At 32.9% G+C, this 20,645-nt stretch overlaps 1 protein-coding gene across 7 annotated transcripts in view; it reads right to left on the bottom strand.

The window, feature by feature from the left end:
- The window catches only part of prlra (prolactin receptor a), a 55,113-nt gene extending 39,550 nt beyond the window's left edge, over positions 1 to 15,563 (bottom strand). For 2 of the 7 annotated variants that reach the window (XM_087299479.1, XM_087299481.1), the window contains exons 1-2: positions 15,247 to 15,415; positions 3,780 to 4,004 (exon numbers count right to left, since the gene is read on the bottom strand). The gene's annotated coding sequence lies outside the window, so the exon portion shown is untranslated. 7 annotated transcript variants of the gene reach the window in all.
- Between the last annotated feature and the right edge of the window lie 5,082 nt (positions 15,564 to 20,645).

The raw sequence follows: 20,645 nt of genomic DNA, 5'->3' as shown, positions 1-20,645 counted from the left end.
GTGTAACCAGATATATTTTAAAATGTCATTTATTCCTGTGATTTGAAAAGCTCACAGTAGAGTACATACATAAAACCTTATATGCAAAAAAAAACAAGAGGATGAGGTCAGGTAATCCTCCTAATCTTTTTATAGTTTTGACCTGAGAACATTGATACCTAAAGCGTTCAGGACCTCTCCGAGGCCTATCTTTGGAATTATATGGGCCTGAAATGGAAAAGCAGCCTTGAAGGGTGGGTGAGAGAGAGCGAGTTAATCTTCAGATACGTGCCGAAGTACTGCTGTCTGCAAGCCCCTATATTTGCTACTGTTTACCCGGCTTAGCGGCTTACACTCCCCCCGCTTTGGAAGTTATGTAAGATCACTGTAAACAGTAGGAGGGCAATCTTCTAATGCCAATTATCAGATCAAAAGAGACATTCTTGAAATCAAAGCTCCAGAGAGTGGATAATGCCTTCAGGAACCCAGGCGCTACAGATAGTTGATGATGTAGGTGTTGATCTGCATGTCCTGCAGTGTCTGAGTGTTCGTTTTAATAAACCGAGGCACTGTTTACGTCTGCTAAAATTTGTTTTGGTTGAATGGATCACAAGCGGATTAGAAAGAAACTTTTTTTATTTACACCTGGTGTTTTAATCTGTCTAGTTTGTCCACTTTTGCCTACTTTTTCTCGATATTTTTGACAAGAGACAGGGTCAGTATCTAATATTGTGAGCTAACAAGATTTTAGTATGGTGGCCGAGAGCACTTTACATGCTGCAATTGCAATTTACAAAAAAAAAATGCATGAAATTACACAAAAAAATTAAGCAAGTTAAGAAAAAATCCTCCAAGATCCTAACAATGCATTATAAAATGTGCTGCATTTTCTCACAACACATCCAAATAGCACAGAACACAACTGAAATGTTTCAAGGGGACCCTAAAAGGTGACGGACCCAGCTGTGATATGTTTGTTGTGCCATGACTATCGCTCAGTGAATTTGTAAGTGATCTTTGAAAGTTTTTTCCATTTATTTAACATCCTAATTACACAATTTTCTTGTCTTTTGTATGTTATCATAGATATTTACATTAGATGTCGCCTACCCTTTTGTTGTCTATTGAAAGGAGCGCATCAATAGAGCCACCATTTTGGTACCGGGTTTGAAATGAATGCGGGACCAAGGTGCAGTAGAGAACTGGCCATCCAGAGCTTGAGATATATACAATTATATACATATAGCTATGATATCGGGAGTTTTCCCAGTGGTCAGTGTGCAATTATTTTGAGGTGGCTTGGGCATCTGTTTCGGATGCCTCCTGGACGCCTACCTAGGGAGGTGTTCCAAGCATGTCCCACCGGGAGGAGGCCTTGGGGAATTCCCAGGACACGCTGGAGGGACTATGTCTCTCAGCTGGCCTGAAAACGCAGGAAGTGTCTGGGGAGAGGGAAGTCTGGGCTTCTCTCCTAAGACTGCTGCCCCCGCGACCAGGCCCCAGAAAAGCGGCAGAAAATGAATGAATGAATGAATTAAAATGATCGTTGTCACAATAAATCCCACCCTCAATGATCGAATGCAGGAACAGACAGAAAGGAAGATAGCAGGGCCTTAGATTTCTCGATGGAAGTATTCTCATTATTCTGAACGGATCAACAAAAAAGGAAAAGAAGATTATAGTCTCAATGAACAGAGATTTTACTGCACTTATAAGACAAAACGTACAAAAATAGCAAATACGTTCCTTCACACTATCATTAATCTTTATAATATGCATATAGCAGGAGGGTCAGGATGTTTTCAGATTAGATTATCCTACATTATTATGTTTTTTAAAAATTTCTTAAAGTAAATGAATGTGAAGGTCATACGGTGTGTTGTTAATTGCAGCGCTCATTTTATAAAAATAAAAAAAGAAGGAAAAACTGCAAGTTGTGAAAGAGATCAAGCCACAGCCCGATCAGAAAAAGTAACGCAAAAGTAACTCGAAAGTAACATGATGCATTACTTAGTATAAAAAGTATCAAAGTAACACAACTAGTTACTTTTTTAGGGAGTAACTCTAATATTGTAACGCATTATTTTCAAATTCTAATTTAAGCATTTAGTTCTGTTAAAATAACAAAAAAGCAAATGTGTTTTATTATGCATGTTGTTCAATTTGTTTTCATATTTTTTTGCTAGGTTTTGGGCTCTATATGCATGTTGTCACATTCCAAACGTCTTACTAAGAAACACAATGAACAATTTCTCAGAATAGGGGGGCGTCTGTTTAGATATTATCCAGAGTTTAGTGGAAAACAAGCCAAAATCTCAAAACAGCAACAGATAACACTCATGCTTCATTAACACCTTTTTCCTTTTCGTTTACAGTGCTCAGACATTAGCGAGTCTGCTGTGTGCTGTTATTGTTGTTTCAACCGCTCTTTTCTTCATCCCCCGCAGCCAAACTGTACAACACAGCTGAACGACACATAACGGGTGTAGGGTTGCACTCGTGGGTCATAAATCCAAAACCAGATCCAAATCCAGACTAATGTTAGGGGATTAGGATCATTAAAATGTTGACGGGTGGAGCTGTGTATTTAGGAGCGCATCTTCTAGTCATTCAGGTAGACGCTAATGACTGCCTAAGACTAATTAAACAGCAAATCTTTAAAGTAGAGTGTCGTCATTCAGGTGTAATCAGATGAACACCGAAGGAGTAAACTCAGGACGCACGGCCTATCAAATATCCCAAAACCTTGTTTCAAAAATAGTGGATATATTGTAAATTAGTAACCTTTTTTGATTTGACCTTTTAAATGGATAGTTCACGCATAACAATAAATAATGCCATTCTGAAGCTTTCTGCTTGCAGTAAAAATACAAATGAATATATATTTTTGAAGAAATGTGCTTTTTGATACACTGCATTTTTTTAAGGTACATGGTTGCAAACAATTGACATGGGCTGAATTTAAACAAACAAATTAGGTTAAACAATACTAAGTTGAAAATGTTTATTTAAATTCAGCCCATATGAATTGTTTGCAACCACTTACCTTTAAAAATAAAAAGTTAGTAAATACAAATAATTAGAGCCAAGAGAGTATAAAACTACAAAAAAATAAGTAAATAAATAAATTGTAAATATGATAATTTTTGTTATTATATAATGTAAGTTAATGGGGTCCAAATAAATGAATAAATAAATAAAAAAATTTGATATTTTTTTGTAACTGTATAATAGAAGTCAATGGGCTCTAAAATTAGAAGAAGAAGAAAAAAAAGAATTTGTAAGTTTGATCATTTTTGTTAGAGTATAATGGAAGTCAATGGGGTCCAAAATCCCCCCCAACTTTTTGGAAATTTGATCATTTTTGTTAGTCTATAATGGAAGTCAATGGGGTTTAAAATTAAAAAAATAAATGTAGATTTATTCATTTTTGTTAGTGTATAATGGAACTCAATGGGGTCCAAAATTCCCCCCCCCAAAATTAGAAAATTGTATTATTTTTGTTAGTGTATAATGAAAGTCGATGGGGTCCAAATTTCCAAAAATAAATGAGTACATTTGATCATTTTTGTTAGTGTTTAATGGAAGTCAGTGGGGTCCAAAATAACAAAATTCCAAACATGCTGTCTTTTGTAATAAATTTGTTGAAATAAAGAAATGTCCACAGATTTTGAACAGGATTAGGTAAAGTATTGTTAATGATTACAGAATTTTTATGTGAACTGTTCATTTAAATCACGGTTAAAGGAAAGTTCACTCATAAATATACGAATTTTACAATTCTGTGATCATTTACTCACCTTTACTCATTGCCTTCTGCAGAACACAAAAGAAGATATTTGAAATTGTTTCATTGCCCATGTGATGAAAATCAATGGGATCCTAATCATCATAAACATGTAGACATTTTCCAAATTTGTGTTTCAAAGAAGAAAAAAGTCATTCTAAAGTTGAACAGTATAACAAACAGTATTGATGGTACTATGAGCAAATGATGACAATTTTCATTTATAGAGGAACTGCACCTTTAAGAGAAAAATACACAAAATGATACGCATGCAATTCTCAGTTCTGCCTTCATTTACTCTCCCTCGTGCCATTCTAAACCTTCTGCAGAACAGCAAAAAGAGACATTTAGAAAAGCTGGTTTTGGACATACAATAGAAGTCAAGTCCAAAACTCACTGAGAATAAATTTAAAAAATTCTATTTCTCACATGTTAATTTTTAAAGAAAGAAAAAGTCATACAGAATTTGTAAAACAAAGCTAGCGGTTACATAATTGTAATTTTAAGTGAATCGTAATTTTAAAAGATAAAAATACACAAAATAATCCTCATTCATTCATTTTGCACAGCGGAATGAACCACCAACTAGTCACATTCATTCATACAAAAGCATTTTACAGTTTCCATTTCTTACTCAATCTATTGTTCGTCTACCTTGTTCAGAAGACTGCCTTCCTTGAGTATTTATTTTTGTCCATTCAATGCAAGTCAATGGGGTCCAAATATTTTCAATTCAAAACATGCAGACATATCTCGAATTTTGGCTTTCAAGCAACAATTTCATACACAATTTGAACAACATATGTCATGTAGACAATGAATTGTGAATTTTTGTTTATCTATCTTTTTGAGAGGGAAGATAAGGAGTTTGATTGACGTCAGTCATGGTTAACAGAACAGTTCACCCTCATAATTGAGCAATTTTGTCATTGTTTACCTAACCCTCATGCCTTTCTACTATAGAATGACAAGCTATATTTCTGAAGAACTATATTTTTGAAGAGCCTACAGTGAAAGTCAATGGGGGTCCAAAAGAATATTAATGAAAAAAAATAATCAAGGCATACTCGAAGCTAAGCAAAGGTAGCACGATGATGACAGAATTGTGATTTGAACTGTCTCTTTAGGAAGAAAGATGTACATGAATGTGATTTGCTTAACTCATAGTTAAAGTTATCAATGAATTTAGTTATTTCATCTAGTACATTGTAAAAATTATTTACCAAAGATGTAAATAATTGCAAGCTCTTCCCGTATTCGCGGTGGTTTCCTCCGGGTGCTTCCCCCACAGTCCACAGACATGCGATATAAGTGAATTGAATAAAGTAAATGAGTGCGTGTATGGGTGTTTTCCAGAACTGGGTTGCGGCTGGAAAGGCATCTGCCGCATAAAACATATGTCGGAATAGTTGATGGTTCATTCTGCTGTGTCGACCCCTAATAAATAAGGGACTAAGTTGAATGATAAGTTGTATGTAAGTCCAATATTTGCAGGATTTTATAAGTCTTTGTCATTTGTTTTTGAAATGTAAACTAGCATGTGTTGTATATACAAGCTAAAGACATACAAAGAAAGGGCGTTTCATGCGAACATGCCCAAAATATAGTTCAGTGTTTGCAGATAAAAAAAGTAAAGTGTTTCTGAAATAACAGAATGCCTTAGATTAACAGCAGAATGAATGGTGAAACCAGTCAGACAAGCTCTAACATCTTCCCCTGTTATCATGTCATACATCAGCACTTCTGTTGGTCTATTCACGTTCCTGCAAGACCTAGATGGAATCGTTCCAGCCTGCTTTTTAAGTTTTTTACATTTCTTCACAAATGTGTGAGGAAATTACAAATTCAGTTTGCATTTCGACGGTTGTCACAAGGAAAGCGCTGTTGACAGTGAACGCCTTTTATTTATTTTCAGTTCAACACGTTGCGGTGAATAAGGTGAATGCCTGACTGACGTTCATTATACCCAAACATCAATCATGTAAATCTGCTTCTTATAAACTGCTGGTGATTCTTAGTAAAGAACACCCCTAACTCACAAACACACAACTGCAGTTATCCGGGAGGACAAACGAACACCTGTCTGAACTTTGCATTTGTTTCTGATCTACACTATAGAAAAAACTAAGCTTCTATAACTGATTTTACTGGTAAAGCTGTAATTTTGCTTGTGTTAAAAAGGAATAATGACAAAACACTATCAAAATATCCCATTTATGCAATTTATATTAAATAAATTGATAGTAAAACAAAGCAACGTATTTTCACACCCAAACTAAGAAAAAAAAGAACATGTTTTGGAGGATGTTTCTTTAATGTTGTGTTTTTATTTACATTTTTTAAATATTTTAAAATATTTCCTAAATGATGTTTAACAGAGCAAGGAAATTTTTACAGTATGTCTGATTATATTTTTTCTTCAGGAGAAAGTCTTATTTGTTTTATTTTGGCAAGAATAAAAGCCGTTTTACATATTTTAAGAACCATTTTAGGTCAAATTTATTACCCCCTTTTAAGCTATATTTTTCCAATAGTAAAGAGAACAAACCATTGTTATAAAATGTCTAATACTAATTACCCTAACCTGCCTAGTTATCCCAGTTAAGCCTTTAAATGTCACTTTAAGCTGTATAGAAGGGTCTTGAAAAATATCAAGTAAAATATTATGTGCTGTCATCATGGCAAAGATAAAATAAATCAGCTGTTAGAAATGAGTTATTAAAACTATTATGTTTATAAATGTGTTGAAAAACATCTTTTCTCCATTAAATAGAAATTCAGGAATAAAATAAACAGAGGGGGGGATAATTTATCTTTAGCTTTAATTTCTTTTTTACATTAGAATGTGTCTGGTTTCCTTTACTTTTTTAGCAATAGATAAATAAATAAATAAATAAATAAATGAATATTAAGGTTTGATTTTAAAGATATTTATATTTTGTATGATGACTTATTATTCTATGTATATCTTTTTGTAAGTATATCTGTTAGACTGAATAATAACATAATTTTACCGATAATTTGACATTCTCCACAGTTGTTTGAAACATTATAATTGACCAGTTACATGTATTTTAATGTTTCTATGTATATAAATCATTTTGACATAATCTATAAAGTCTAATGACATAGTGTATAACAGCCTGAACACACAAGAAAACGTAAGTCTTTTACATTTTGTCAGTTCAAAGTTCAGCTGTAAGAAAATGTGTGATTTTAAAAAGGAGGCGTGGCACCCAAACACACCCATAACCCGACCATCATTGGGTGATGAGCAAATCATACTAAATTGTAAAAAGTAGGTCATACGAACCACTAAATCAAAAAGTTACAAATTGCAGTGAGACTGTCTTTACATACAGTATTATTTGCTGTTGTTCATAACCTTTATGCTCTAAATTTTTTTTTATATAAAACACAAACTTTGCATTTCTGAAAAAATGTATAAAAAATATATATATACTTTAAAATATAAAAATACAACTATAACAGTCGCTGAATTATAAATACAATTAAAAATGTGTTATATAATTAGTATAACTAATACAAAGAAAATGTAGCATAATAGAAATAGTCCATATCCAAGTCTTCTGATACCACTACAGATTTTTTAAAAATAACTGATTACTGATCAGTTTTTTTTTTCTGTACCAAAGTCCCGGAGTAAGCAAAGTGGGGATCAGGCTTTTGGTGTCATCGCCCCATAACTCTGGAACAAGCTTCCCCCCACATTAGACAAACTCCAACTTTATCTGTTTTTCAAAAGCTTCTGAAACTGCACCTTTGTTCTTTAGCATTTGAGCTTGTTGATGGGTTGTCTTATATTTTAATTATGTATGTGGTGTAGGACTTATTTTAATTAGCATTGATTGTGTTCAGCACTTTGGGCAACGTTGTTTTGTAAAAATGTGCTATATTAACTAACTAACTAACTAACTAACTAACTAACTAACTAACTAACTAACTAACTAACTAACTAGCTAACTAACTAACTAACTAACTAACTAACTAACTCATTAAATTTAATTATTCAGGAAAAATCATAATATATCTAAGCTCTAATCTTATTCGAATTTTACTAATCTATGCATAATGACTTTAAGTAACATTTTTGATGAAAACTTTTTATTTGTAACTGCTTAAAATTCAGCCTTTGTCTCGATACAAAACTATTTAGTACACATGAACTTGTATGAAGGTCTAAGATTCTGTATAATCCTGTTTTTCAAACTAAAAATAATGCAAGTTTGGAATGACTTTATGTTGACTAAACAGACTTTGGGCGAACCATTACATATCTTTTAAAAACTGCTTTATTAAAACCAACAGAGTGAACGCAGCTTTCCAAAGTGCAAAGAGTCATTAGTGACTCAACAGCTCCGACGGGGGATCTGTACCACACAAAAAGCAACACCAAACACTAGAAGTATAAACTTCTACAGAAGTCAATGAGTTAGTGAAGAGAACAGGAAATAGCTTTTATAGCCTGACATAGTCTGATTCCCTCTTCAAAGCGTTAATATATAGTACATATATAATATACAGTATATATTTACATTTATAATACAGTGGTGTTGGATGCTCGATTCTGATTTGTCGAAACTTATTAAGAGATGCAAAATAATTTTTCATGTGTAATCAAATGCGTTTTCCTCACCCGTCTATCTCCGTATGAACAACTTTTTTTATATGCTCACTTGTACGGTGTTTAACTTGTGATGCAGAGCGTTCAGCTTCAATAATTCCATAAGACATTAAAGTGTTGAAAATCAAGACGAAACTATGTTGTTACAATGTACATATTTTTTAGGCTGTGTTCACACCAGACGTGGAAGAAGTGTCAAGCATGAGTGATTTACATGTTAAGTCGAGGCAAAGGCACGAATAGACATCCTGCGGTGCTTTATGCGAATTGCGCGGCCCGAATCGCTGAAGTTCAGATTTTTGAACTCAAGCAATTTGCGTGAAACGCTCAATTTGTACTGCGCCATTCGCACAATTTGCGTCATTTGCGCAGTTTGCATAATTTGTATGTATTGCGCTGCGTTAACCAATCAGGAGCTTTTATTATGACGTAGCGCCTGTTGTTGGTCTCCCGGGGGAAAAATCCTCTTGCACACACTGATAACAGTTCATCAAACTAGACTCTGCTCAGTCAGAAGCACCAGTGAAAGCCTTCATCATCCAGGTTAAGTTTCTAGAGGAGTTTATGAGCTTACAGAGCTCTGAAAGATTTAGTGGAATCAGACATTGCTCCAAATGTATCGACACTGCTTTTCAGCCTTCATGAAACACATAAACACAGTTATTTTCTCAAATAAAATCTGTTAGCCATTTAGCAAAGAAACTACAGTCACTGGGCAGACAGAAGCCCCGCCCATGAGGCGAATCTGTGTCTGTTCTGAAATTAATTTGACGCGCAACTGAAGCGGATTAGACGCGCGAATAAAGCTGATTTTGATGCGCAAATGAACCGGATTTTTATTCTATTTACGAGCGAAATGCACAATTTATACGCACGTTCCGTGTCTGGTGTGAACACAACATGAAAAAACACTATTTCTTTTTGTTCATGCAGCGTGATATCACGAGAAAACAGAACTATAAGTTCGAACGAACTTCTTAATTCAAAAGTTCAATCCTACAAAATGTATGGTTTTTATAAGGAGGTGTGGCACTAAACCTCCACCCCTAAACACAACCGACATTGGAAGATGAGCAAATCGTACTAAATTATACGCATGAGATCATTCAAAGTAGCTAATAAATCAAATGTTACGAATTGGCGTGAGAAAGCAGTTTATGGAAGGGTTTTATTTGGTAATGGGTCGCTAAGTGGCCTGTAAGACAAGCCCAACCTTATTGAGGACGTTTAGGACATGTATCTGAAGTGTACAATAAAACTTACTCTAAATACCATGTTTCAGGTTTGCTTAAATAGAGACAGCACCCTTTAGTGGATTTGTTATCTGAAACATGCAACAAAACATATCTTTAAGCAATGTATTTTACCTTTCTGCAAGAATGCAGACTGAGGCATCTATTTCCTGGGAAGAGCCTGAGCTGATGCTGCTCTGTCAAACAAGTGAGAACTTACAGACTCGGTTAATTTATCCACTTAGAGCCAGATTTAGCATGATTAGCAGATTAGCGCAAGAGATCAAATCAAAGAGTGAATGAGAGTTCAATATTCTAAAGAACAAAGATGCTGAAGCTCATTCCAATAATGACAAACGCAATCAACAGCAGAACAAATTATGTTGTGAACAAGCAGAGCCAATGATAGTCAGATGCGTTTAATACTAGCAATAGGAGTTAAGACAAGCTTTTTATGCCACTTAGTAATGTCACAAATAAAAAAAAACTGACTACTAAAAAAAGTAAAGTGAGTCACATTGCACGATTCATTTAAATTCTCTTCTTCCTTCATTTTGACGTCTTAAAGGGAAGCTCCTACAAATCAACAAGTCTTTATCTATGAAATTTTAGCTCAAACGTTTGACCTTTGTGAGATGCTGAATGTAATGCAGTACAAAGTGAATGCTGAAGCTTTTGAAAAGTCACAAATTTTTGTAGAAATTATATTCAACAAATTTGTGAATGAATTAGGGCTGAACAATTACATGAAGTTGATTGCCATGCGCATTTTGTCAGTGAAGCCGGTTCTGTAATTAGTAGCAATTAGTAGTTGCACGATAATGCCTTTGAATATAATTAATCTGTGATAACAAAAGCTGTTCTCTGTTACCTACGGCTCTTTGTTGTAAATGCTGCTACATCTGAAAGCATGTGAGAATGCCAAATTTGATCGCTTCTTCACGCAAAGCTCACTTCATAGCCTTAATCAAGTGTTTGAAATAAATCCTTCTGTGTGATGACATCTATGTTTATTAGTCACGTTGAATCAATATAAGCAGTTAAATCTTTGGTTGATTTAGCAACCTGTATAGGCATTCTACAGTGTTTTGAAGGTTTCTATTTATTACAGAACTGTGCTTCTTTAGCAAGATGTGCAAGACGATCGTAAAGTTTGCTAAATTACGATTACAATTTCACTGATTTATCAGCCAGTATGAACTGTGACCACTATGAATGATCGTCAAAATGTTACACTTTTTTTACCTATATTCACATTTGAAGTAAAAATTTTAGCCCTCCGGTGATTTAAAAAAAATATATATATTTCAAACATTTATTTAGAGAAATAATATATAGTCCAAGTAAATTTTCACAATATTTCTGTTAATATTTTGTCTTATGGATAAAGTAATTAGGCTGTTCATATGAATCTTAACATGTGTTATTTATAAAGCTTTGTTTTAAAATGTTAAGGGTTCTTACACGTCAAGAAATTTCCGCCACAGAAATAGTAAAAGGGCTGGGAAATATGACACAAATCATATATCATGATATATTATAAATCCTTTCATATCATAATAATGATATATATCACAATACATAAATATTGAAATATGCACTATAAAAAACGTTGAGTTAAAAATATTTAATGTCTTGTTGGGCTATTTTCAACCTTTATTTGGTTATTTATTAATTACTCAACCAGTTGGGTTAAATATTTGGTGCTTTGTTGGGTTATTTTTAACCTTTTTAACCTATTGGGTAATTTATTTAATAACTATAATAAAAATGTTGAATATCAAGTCAACTGACACAGAACAGCTGTATGTTAATATGCATGTGCAATGTTGTTTTTGTATTTGAATGTTTATTTTAAGCTTAAGCTCAAGTTTTTTTTTTTGTCAAATTGCCTCTCCATGTCAAGTTTTTTTCTATCCGTTTCACCCGCACTCTTAATCATTGATGATACAAACCTGCACTTCATAGCCGATCTACATTAAATGGATAAAAATGTTGTGTCTGGAACCGAAAATGTAGTGGAAATTAAGCATTTTTAGTATTTTTGAAAGCTGCAGGTTATTTATTTACACGGCCATATTTATAAAATTAATAGTAGTACTAGAAATAGTAGCAAATAGTAATACCCGAATGAGAAAAAGTAACAGTTAATAAAAATAACCCAATGCATTGGGTTAAATTTTATAAATGATTAAAATAACCCATAGTTGGGAAGGTGCTATAAAAACCTATAGTCGGGATAGATGTTGGGGTATTTTTAACCCCACTATTTTAACTGAGTAGTACTATTTCTGTAGTACTATTTCTATTTCTATAAATACTGGACTTTCTCCAACATTGTCATGATGCTTGTTCTCCTATTGTTAAAAAAAATTAATTAAAAGGAGTTGAGTGAATCGTTACAACCCTAGTAGCTTTTTAACTGCAAATGAGAGTTTGTGCTGGCTTAAGCTGTTAGTAAACCTGACCCTTAATCAATCTTGTTGCTGTGCCCACGTCACCACCTCTAGTGTTGATTATTTAAAAGCCTGTGGTAAGTTATTACATCTTTTGATTGTTCAACTGACTGCCTAAACATATCACTTCAGTCCAGATTTTGCATTTGATTCTTTTTTATGTTAAGTTTTATTCCCCCATAATGGCTGTAATAAACAAAAGACAGCAGAGGTTTTAATAGCCAGCGACACTTTCTCATTGATACAATCAGCTGAATATCCTATTAGGAAGTGGCAGATCTCCCTTTAATCAGGTTAAGAAGCTATTGTCGGCTCTTCCGGTGAGTTCACAACACTACATCACACGCATTTGATTTCTTTATTAATACATACATTAAATGACATAAAACACAGATTTCTGTTTGTACTGTGCACTGTGTTTGACCTCAGGTTACTGATCATGTCAAGATGAACAATTAAGACTAGTTTCATTCAATGGATAACTACAAACAAAATCAAAATGTCAGTTAAAGTTCAGGATTACGGAAAATAAAGATAAATATAAATAGATAATAAAGATTTATTAATACATAACTATAATAATACATATGTATTTATTACATTTATGCACTAAAATGCTAAAGTTTTTTTTTTAAATCACTGAATCCTCCTAAATATTTATTTGTTAATATATTAAATAATAATAATTTCATATTAATATTATAAAATCATTTAAAATATTTACAAAAATCATTACAAAAAGAATTATTAAGAATAAATGTGATAGCAATAGTTCACTATTTCACGTTTTACAGTGTGCATTTACTTTTTTCCAGCTAAACACAAAAGAAGATATTTTGAAAAATGTTAACCTGTAACCACTGACTTCCACAGTATTCGTTTTTCCTACTGTGGAAATCATTTTTTAGCATTTTTCTAAATATCTTTTTTTTTCAACAGAATAAAGAAACTCATTTGTGACAAGTGAATAATAAATAAACGATGATAGATTTTTCAGTTTAAGTTCAGTACTATGGAATATAAAACTTTAAAACAAATATAAATAGATAATAAAGATATATTAATACATAAATATAATAATACATTGATATTTAATACATTTATGCAATAAAACTTTTTTAAAGTTTTTTTTAAATCACTGAATTCCTCTAAATATGTATTTGTTAATATGTTAAATTAAAGTAGTTTCATATTGATATTATAAAATAATTTATAATATATACAAAAATCATTACAAAAAAATTATTAAGGTTAAATCTCATAGCAAAAGTTCACTATTTCACTTTTTACAGTGTGCATTTAAAGGGGTAGTTCCTTTTTTCTTGTTGAACACAAAAGAACATACTGTGAAAAATGTTAGAAACCTGTAACGATTGACTTCCACAGTATTTGGTTTTTCCTACCGTGTCCTACTGTGCATTTTTTTAAATTAACATTTTAATTATTAATAATAAAACACTTTGAAACAAACCACCAGACAATGCCAATGCTAAAAAAATATGTATAAAATACATTATATAAATATTATATATAAATAATAAGTAAATAAAAAAAATTTAAATATATAAAAATAAAATACACAAATTCAATTATGGCATACCATAAATCAAAGTGCAGCTTAAAGAAACATCACTGAAGTCCAAGTAAGGAATCTAGACTTGATGAAAAGCCTCAGTGGACATATGAATGACAAAGGTAAGTAATTCTAAGAGAATCATTTCCTTAATAATATTGTGCCACCCTTTAGGATGGGGCTTTGTCACTGATCCAGTTAATCACTTTCTGCATTTTTCTAAATATCTTATTTTGTGTTCAACAGAAGAAAAATCAGATTTTTGACAAGTGAATGATAAATTAAAGATGATAGATTTTTCAGTTTTGGGTGAACTATGCCTTTATTGTATTAGTATTGAGTAAAACATGTCTGCCCCAGTTTAGGAAAATGATCAATATTCCAAATAATCAATATTTAAATCAATACAACAGAGAAAGTTTCTCTGTTCCAATGAGATCTCTGCCTAAGTAACATTCCAGCTCACAAAGGATCAAATATTACACCATCAACTAACATATAACTCTGAATCCCAACAAGTCACCCATTATTAAACCACTGGCACTCGTTAGCAAACTGCAATGCTGAACACTTTCACAGCCATTCGGTTCTGCTCTCTTATTCTAGGGATTAAACCAATGCAAAGCTCATTACATAATGAACGCCTATATCAGCATTTTCCAACCGCTAATATAATTAGGCTCCAAAGCTCTGCTCTGATTCTGGGCAATGTGAGGTTACTTTCAAAATCAAAAATATTGAAGTCAAGCTATACATTACATTACATTATGTATGTATGTATGTATGTATGTATGTATGTATGTATGTATGTATGTATGTATGTATGTATGTATGTATGTATCTATCTATCTATCTATCTATCTATCTATCTATCTATCTATCTATCTATCTATCTATCTATCTATATATATATTACAGTATTGTTACCAAAGAATTATAGACTAAAAATGTACTTTGAAGTCATATGAGTATTAAATTAAGCATATTATAAATATGAAAAATTATCAGAGGAGAATCTATAGATATGTATGATTGTAGTACGAAAAGAGTACCTAAATGCTTTAATAATACATTCATTTATTGAAAATTACATATTATTTAATACAACATTAAATACTGTATATAAAATCTTTAGTGTAGATGACCCATATTTAAAATGCTGAATAAAAAAGAATGCCACAGCTTGTTAAAAAACACTATCTATCTATCTATCTATCTATCTATCTATCTATCTATCTATCTATCTATCTATCTATCTATCTATCTATCTATCTATCTATCTATCTATCTATCTATCAGTATATAAATAAAAGTATAAATAACGGATAAATAAATAACGTTAAATTAGTTACCATTATAGGTAATTAGTTACCGTATAAATACTAATTAATAGCTTAATAGCTCTGTTAAATATGGACCATTCGCACTATTTACCAGTAACTATTTACCGTCTTTGATATTACCATTCAAAATAACATTTCAGCCATATAACTGTATGTTCTGCATTCCGTTGAGAAGTGACTGTGACTCAAGCTAAAGTGTTAGAAATCTCAAACTGCAGAAAAGTGCCTTACCTGTTGTTGATAGAGCGATGACGAGCTGCTATAATCCCTCTTTATGGGTCGTGCTGCATTGAACTGCCTGATTTCTCATTTCCTATGCGACCGTTCACTTTAGCTTTCGCTGATGTCTCTTGAGGAGAGACGTGCGCTGCTTCAACTCTCAGGTAAGTCAAATGCCTGCGGGTGATGGACAGCTTCTGTGTAAGCGTTCTGTCTGGCAGTGGGCGTGGTTTCGAGTGTTCGACTCCGCCCACTCTGCGCTCTGCTCGGTTTAATCTCAGCCGCTCAGAGTTGATGTGATTCTGCTGTAGTTTTGACAGTGCGTAAATGAACGGGTTTGGCTTAAAGATCCCTAAATCAAAAGTTTAAAAAAATCTATGAACTATTCATTATGTGAGTGGGTAAGTAAATAAATAAGCAAATAAATCTACTGTTTGTTTGGATAATGATTCTTAAAGGAATTGGATTAATACATACATGAGTAAATGGATTAAGTAAAAAAGTAAAGATTTTTAAAAGTAAATATTTTAAAACTGGTAAACTGCAGTAAGTTAATTGGTCAGTTGTTTATTTTTCATTCACTAAATTTCTTTTCCCTTTATTCCAGTTTTCCTCAGTCGCTTTGCAAAATTAAAATTTTGAACTGAGAAATGTTCCAAAGCAGTAAGCACATTTCTCAAAACAACGTTACAAAGAGCAAAACACCATGGATTACCAGCAAAACCCAGATTATTGCTCAAAATTTTTCTCTTAAAACTAAATTTCTGTGTCAACGAATGTGTCAGTGCCATCAGATTTAAAAGTGACTTTGGCTTTTTTTTTCCTCTTTTCTTTTCTTTTCTTTTTTCTTTTTTGCTGATTGTACTGTAATTTGTTGCCAGATCAAGCCATTGTGATACAGAAAGGAAAAGACAGCACCGAATACACAAAGAAAAGCAAAACAAAAGTAGTAATGTGAACATAGGAATCTTCTTAGAAAAGCACCTTCATTAGAAAAAGTCAAGAATCACCTGGGAGAAATTTACTAATTGTAAACAGATTTAGAAAAAAAAGTTCAACAAAAATGGATAGAAAAATTGATTATGACAACATATTATGACAACTTGTTCAGCCATTTTTTTTTTTAGATTAGAATGTCTTTATTGTCCCCAAAGGGCAATTAGGTGTACAGCAATAGCCGACAGTTGACAGTAACAGGTCACACTCAACAACATAAAAATAACAGTGAACAATCAAATGAATCATGGAGAGATCAAGTCAACACAAGGACTTATGCCATGAGCAAATGATTAAATGTTGTTGGGGTAAGACTATTCAACCGAGACCAAAGTAATTAATTTTGATTAACATGACATAAGCAACTGATAGGAAAGAGCAGAGAATTGTACATAATTTTGTGCATGGATGCACAAAAGCATTTGCAACTTGTTCAGAGAAATTAGAAATTGCTTTTCTGATGTGCACAAGTGACACAATGATCTGAAGATTGAACCGGTGGTTTTAAGAATTTCAACATTAGAAATCTACCAAAGCGACTGAGAAAAACTGTAATCAGGGGTCGCCACAGCGGAATGAACCGGCAACTTAACCAGCATGTGTTTTTACACAGCAGAAGCCTTACCAGCCGCAACCCAATACTGGGAAACATCCATACACTTTCATAAATACACATACCCTATGGCTAATTTATTGTATCCAATTCACCTGTAGCGCATGTCTTGGGAATGTGGGGGAAACTGGAGGGAACCCACGCGAACACAGGGAGAACATGCAAACTCCACTCAAAAATGAAAACTCTTAGTTAAGTGTCAGTACCATCAAAATGAAAAGTTCTAACACCTTCGTTTATGAACAAGATAGTCATATGGCTTAGTCATGTTTTCATTATGTTTACTCTGTACATTATTTTCAATGCAAAAAAGTCAGATTTTGGTGACACTTCCTGAAAACAGCACTATAGACTATTTGCACAGCCATTTAAAAACTACAGTAAAGTTAGACATGACTGCATTTAGTGAGGTATCTGAGTACAAGACACTGAATATATATGTTTCACATTTTTACTGCATTTGGTCTTGAAAATCCTAATTTATTCACAGCATTGTGCAAAAGAATAAATACACCCTTATTTACCACAAACATAAACTTTCTTTGGGTTGAGCTGTGCACAACTGTCTACAATGTTGCAGTACATATTGGAACTGAACCTAAGACACACACAGGTCTGTAAATCATTCATCAAATTGTTTAATTTTAAAGACATTTTCAGCAAAATAAAGATACTTTTTTATATAAAATTTGCTAGACAGATTTTGACAACTAGTTCAACATTTGTGTATGTAATGACTCAAGTAATGAAATGAGGACTATTAGTTTTATATGGAATGACTATTCAGAATTTACAAGTTTAGTTAATTTTGACAAGACATAAGCTTATGATAATGTTATAAACAGCAGAGAGTTGTATGAAAGCAATTGATGCATGTCCAAAAGCACTTGCAATTTGTTGGAAGAAATGAGAAACTGCTACTAGGATGTGCACAAATGACTAATTGTATTGAGAAATGCTTTAACTGTTGTGCAAATGTGAATAGTGTGAGAAATGCACCAAAGCGACTGAGAAAAACTGTAAATGATAAACAAGGTTCAAAATATTTTTGGTTCTAACATTACACACACAAAGAGACACACAAACAAATACACACACATAAATACAGTGTATATACACACACACTGAAGTCATTCAGCTGGTGTGTTTGGTAAATTCCAGATTATCTTTGTGGTTTAACAGCAAAAATAACAAAATTAGAAGAAATATACACAGAAAAGAAATCGAGTCATGTGTAATACAAATAAAAAATATGAATTTAAGCAGTTTTCCAGTTATTTTTTGTTTTGTTTATTTTGTTCATTTTTGTTTGTATTTAAAATACAGTGGCTCATATGACTTCAGGGTAGATTTGTTTGTGTTAAACCTTATTAGATGTATTTATTCTTAGATAGATAGATAGATAGATAGATAGATAGATAGATAGATAGATAGATAGATAGATAGATAGATAGATAGATAGATAGATAGATAGATAGATAGATAGATAGATAGATAGATAGATAGATAGATAGATAGATAGATAGACTATAGCTGTTTAAATGAATGACACATCATTTATGACCATCCGGTATGACTGTAAACTGCACTCGCTGTTCAAACACATGACTGTACAGGTTCTGCACTTTATCAAACACTGTAAAACCTGTTGAGATAAAGACTCCACATCATGCTCTTGAGTACTTTGTTTGCGGCTCAGTGAGTTTCATTGAGATGGTAATAAATTGAAAGATTACTAGGATACAGGGAAACTTCCCCTATTTATTGGACATTGCAGTGTTCCTAGTGGCCATGGAAAAAAAAAAACACATAAAAGGATGTGCAACTGCATCACAATGGATTTAGCAGCACGCACACATTTGCGGTCAATTTACTAATTTGAAGAAGCAACAATATTTTTAATTGGCTACTTTTGCAATACAGACCAAAATTAGACTCTTTTAGGAGTGAAGCAGCTTTACTTAATGCAACTGAAGAGGGAAAATTAAACCCGTTAGAGCAGCTATTAACAAATTAAAGCCATTTGTGGTGCAATAATATTTCCTGGCATTCTCTCAGTCTATTTTTGCTTAAATGGATAGGAAAATGATCTAAAACAAAACCAAGCACTCACTTTTACATTTAAACTATATAAAACAGAAATCAAATGGCTGTTGAGATGAAAAAGCAAAAAAAAAAAAAATCCTTCAAATATAGAGCTATATACTGTACATACAGCTTGCAAAATAATCTTCTCTTAAAAATGTATTGTTTAGATTACACATAATAAAACATTAGCACACGGAATAAGCTTGTCCATAAGTTTATTTATTTTTTAATATTTTTTTGCCATTTACCTTTAAAACTCCTATAAAGGTAAATTGGAAAATTCCCTTTCAGATCCAAAGCTAATGGAAGGGAAATAATTAAAGGAGTCACAAAATGTGATTGGCGACGCAGTGGTGCAATAGGTAGTGCTGTCACCTCACAGCATGAAAGTCGCTGGTTCGAGCCTTGGCTGTGTCAGTTGACGTTTCTGTGTGGAGTTTTGTTTATATTTAACAGACATTTAACTCTCTGTTAGCAATTTTTTTTCTCTTCGACACCTCTGCATCACACAGCTACTGTTGCTGCTGTTGTTATAGCAACAGAAAGCCCTCTCTGCTGCTATTTGTGACCAAACTTTTTGTTGTCTAAAAATGTGGCGAGTGTGAACAAAGTCATATATAAATATTCATCAGCTAAACAAAGACAAGAAATCAGTACCCCATTAGCAGAAATTATGAGAATTTCAGGAATGAACTTCATCAGGCACAATGGAGGAGACGTGAACCTCACAGAACAGGCACATGGGGCTGATTCCATAATAATAATAATAATAATAGTAATAATAAAGTTAAACTGCTAAAGTCATGAAGATGTTTTTTTGTGACCTTTGACACTTACATTAAGTCAAAGATTATTGGGCCAATTGTAATGACTGCACAAGACCACCAAATATGTATTTTGGCTACTATACTTGAGAGCTCAGAGCTTTCAGTATTCAACTGTGTGGCTGGCGGCCTACAATAAAGATGCATTTAAATACAGACTGAGATTATTGCATACTGTTATGCCATAAAGAAAGCTGTTAAATCAAGAGGTTAAAGATGACACGCTGTTCAAATAACTATTAAAAGGGACATGCATCAGAGACAGTATCGTATTCGTAAAGTTTACCATGACAACTGGACTGTGTAAAACAATTTCCCACAGTAACAGTTCCCTATAAAGTGTAGCAAAAAGTTGCCAATACATAAGAAGCAAATCTAAACATTTTCGAGCACTTATTGCACATTCAAATAATAATCATTGCATTGCATGCGGTTCAGTTGACAACAATTAGAATCATCTTTTTAAATGACTTAACAGTGATCACCTGCAGTCCTGAAATCACACATTTCATAACTATGCTGGGGTTATTTTGTGAAGTGTTTGTAAATCTGTTACTTTTGAAACATAAAAATAAGTTTGCATGTCTGACTTTTAAACAATTGCTATACTTTTGAAGCTTTGCCAAACTCATTTTCAAATAGTTTTCATGTTGAAAACAAGCATGTCTGCCTTTAAAATAAATATATTTGAGTGCACACTATTTTCAGTAGTATAGATTACATTATATGTAATATACAATAAACATAGGTACAAAATAGAAATAAAGGGCCCTATCATATACCCGGTGCAAGGTGCGACCCAATTGTTTGCTAGTTTCCGCTCGGTGCAAGAGTCATTTTGATGTTTTGCGCCACGCAGTTTAAATAGCACATGCATTTACGCTCATTTG

Source organism: Danio rerio, chromosome 21 (assembly GCF_052040795.2).
Source record: "Danio rerio strain M-AB ecotype USA chromosome 21, GRCz13ab, whole genome shotgun sequence".
NCBI lineage: Eukaryota > Metazoa > Chordata > Actinopteri > Cypriniformes > Danionidae > Danio > Danio rerio.
This window is presented reverse-complemented; position numbering and strand designations above follow the sequence as displayed.